This window comes from Nicotiana attenuata, chromosome 6 (assembly GCF_001879085.1).
Source record: "Nicotiana attenuata strain UT chromosome 6, NIATTr2, whole genome shotgun sequence".
Classification (NCBI taxonomy): domain Eukaryota; kingdom Viridiplantae; phylum Streptophyta; class Magnoliopsida; order Solanales; family Solanaceae; genus Nicotiana; species Nicotiana attenuata.
Genome location: NC_031994.1, coordinates 48516163 through 48519974, shown reverse-complemented (window position 1 = coordinate 48519974; position 3812 = coordinate 48516163).

Sequence of the window (3812 nt, the reverse complement as noted above, 5' to 3'; positions counted from 1 at the left end):
GGAACAAGCTGCAATGAAGAAATTGGGATATCTTTGCAAAGATGCAAGCAGTGATGGGAGCGAAGATGGAACATGTTATGTCGGAGTTGACAGACACAAAAAGGGTCAAAATTTCATATGTCAAACTCTACATAATCATGTTGCTTACAAATCCCCGACCATATGCTCGATGGATAATTTTCTATATAATTTGTCTAATGCTGTCAAGTGCTTCAATGGTTCAAATTTTCAGCTGCATCAATTTACAGGTCCGGGCAGCAGCACTTTTTCTGATCCAGGTACTAGTTGGTGTCGAATTCCAGAATTATCAATCTCAATGCCGCCACCACAGTAGATCCCATGCCATTTAGCAATGAACCTTTTTTCTCAGATGTAACAACAATCAGTGGAATTGCTACTCCTAGTATTCCTATCACCCTCTTCAATGGAGAACCATCTGTTACTGCTCCACACATGGAGAAAAATAATTTTGATGCAGACTTTGACTTCTATAATGGCACAGGTACTAGTGGATATTAGTGATGGGGGTGTTCATTCGGTACAATGAAAGATCTAAGTGACGGGGAGTTGGTTAGTATTCTGCTCTTTCTTTCCGTGGTTTCAAAGATGTGGTTGAAGTTTTTGTATAAAGGTTGCTATATTTTGTGGAAGGAAAAAAAGAAAACTTATGGTTGCTTTGGAGGCATCTAACTGGAAGTTTTTTTTGTTGTCTTGGTTATGTACTTTTGTTGTAGTGACAAGCTATGGTGATCTTGGTTAGCAATATAAAAAGAAATATTTTTTGTTGTAAATATTAATGGCCCATGAAGGGTAGAACTAATGATTTTTATGTTTTTCAAGGAAGAACTTTTGCACTCTTGTAGGTAAGGTTTAGTGGTTGTAAATATATCTTAAATCTATGCAGGTTGGTGTTTTTAGATGCTTAACTTTCATGTGTTTTCTTACAAAATGCTTATCTTTGTCATGAAAGTGATGCATACCTAGCACTCATATGCACTTTGGTAATTTGCTCTTAAAATGATTCTTCTCTTTTGTAGCAGTAAAATTGATAAAAAAAATGAAAAACAAATGAAATTTTTTTGCTTTTAGAAGATTTTGCACATGAATGACATCAATAAATTTCTGACAACACTTCTGGAGGTGTTTCAAATCCATAAGAGCTTTAAGAACTTATAACTTTTGCCACTAATTTTGCAAATGTAAATACTGTACTGCAATGAAACTTTGAATCTTGGAAATAATTGAGACATGTAACTCATGATAGTCAATAACTAGAACTTGCCTCTATTGTTTGTCAAGGCGAAATCCTAGAAAAATGTTGATCTTGGAAAATGAATTAGGCCATCTTTGGATCGTTTGAGCCTTTTTGTTAATCCCACCAAATGAAAATATATCTCTAGTGCCCAAATTTTGAGCCTATATCCTTTCTTTTCATATACCTTCGCGACCCCAAAGCCAAAAAGAAAAAAATATTATTATATAATACCCACATATTATTTTTTTCTGGCCTCGTGTCTAAGATAAAAAGGACGACAAGTTGAATATATGTGTACGATCAAAAAAGGAATGTTGGACAATTAAGTTCCACAAAATACACATTATCAACTCGTATGTTGTATATGTATAATCAGATACATATTTACCTCAGAGAAAATATCCTTATGGAATATATATATATATATATATATATATATATATATATATATATATATATATATGTGTGTGTCACGATCCGGATTTTCCTCCCTCGAGAGTCGTGGTGGCGCCTACTATTGGGAGCTAGGCAAGCCAAAACTTAACTACTTACTTCGTTAACAAATTACTTCTTTTTAACGAATATAAGCGATAACATAAAATCAGCGGAACTTTAAATAATTAAGCGGAAGGTAACAATAAAATATCTGGAATCGACGTCTATTACAACTTCTAAAACCTCAAATACCCAAAATCTGGTGTCACAGTGTCACAAACTATCTAAGAGTACTACATACAAGGTCTGAAGAATAACAGTACACTATTTATGAATAAAAGAGAAGGAAACTTGAAATAGAGATAGAGGGAGACGCCAGGGCGTGCGGACGCCTGCAGGTCTACCTTGGGTCTCCGGGTGGACTGAAGGAAGCCCTCCAACTACTGTCCGAAAGCTGCTCCGTGATCTGCACACAGTGCAGAGTGTAGTATCAACACAACCGACCCCATGTGCTGGTAAGTGCCTAGCCTAACCTCAGCGAAGTAGTGACGAGGCTAGGACCAGACTGCTAAATAAACCTGTGCAGTTTAAATTTATACAGCGAAAAAAGAAATGCAGAAATAACCCGTCAATGTGGGGAGGGGAAACATTCTGTGGGGGGGATAACCGTTCTTAATAGAAAGGCATCAAGTAAATAAAGGAACAACATAACTCGAATATCAACAAGGAACAGAAATCAACAGTTTGCACGGCATCACCCTTCGTGCTTTTACTCTCATCCTCACCAAAACAATTATTTATCAAAGATGTGCATGGCATCACCCTTCGTGCTTTTACTCTCTTTCCTCACCATGTAATCAATACAATCGGCACAGAATGGTACATCGTGCGGCACGGCATCACTCTTCGTGCTTTACACTCTTTCCTCACAATATCAACAATGCACGGCATCACCCTTCGTGCTTTAACACTCTTCCTCACCCAAACAACAATCACAAACAAGGGCAAGGGAACAAATAAGATAATATAGAAATCCCGGCAAGGGAACAACAATTAAACAATTAAATCTCGGCAAGGGAACAAAAATTAAATAATTAAATCCCGGCAAGGGAACATTTCAATAACTCTTTCTCTATCTTTCACTTCTAATTCATAACTCACTTTACCACTTGAGCCAATGCTCCAAAGGGTTCAATCCTCTTATATACTTTCACAATTCATAATATAACTCGAGCCAATGCTCCAAGATGTTCAAAGGTCACCATTTCTTCCACAAACTTTTCACAACAACTAGAAATCATCACCAAGGCATGAAGAATACAACGAAATCAAGATATTCACAATATAAAGACTCACGGTCATGCTAGACACCAACGTATAGATACTCGTCACCATGCCTATACGTCGTACACAACGAATACCACATAGCAAATAGGACTCAACTCCTAATCCCTCAAGCTAAGGTTAGACCAAACACTTACCTCAAACTTCCACGACCAACTCAAGCCTCAATTACCGCCTTTCCTTTCGAATTTGGCTCCAACACAATCGAATCTATACATAATCGACTTAATAACATCAATAAATGCTAAACAATCCAATTCCAATGCTTAATTATAGCTTTCTAATCATTATCGCCAAAAACTCAAAAATCGACCCCGGACCCGCTTGGTCAAAACACGAGGGTCGAACCAAAATCAAATCACCCATTCACCCACGAGCCCAAATATATAATTATACCCAGAATTCGACCCAAAACGAGGTCTAAATCACAAGTAATCAAAAAGCCCCAGTTCTACCCAAATCCCTAATTTTTTACACTTATTCACATGATTTAGGCCTAGAAATCTAATGGGTGTTAATGGAAAATGAAGAAAATGAGTTAAAGATTACTTACCCAAGAGATTATGGTGAAGAATTGCTTCAAAAATCGCCTAATAGCTTTGGAGAAGAAGGGGTTTTTAATTTTTTTATAAAATCCCGTAATGGGTTCTGTTTTTGGCTTTTAAAAATCACTGGGCGAAAATGCCCTTCGCGTTCGCGATGGGTCAGGCTGGTTAAGCCTTCGCGTTCGTTTAAACTGGCTCGCGTTCGCGAAGCTTTAGCCCCTCGAGCCTTCGCG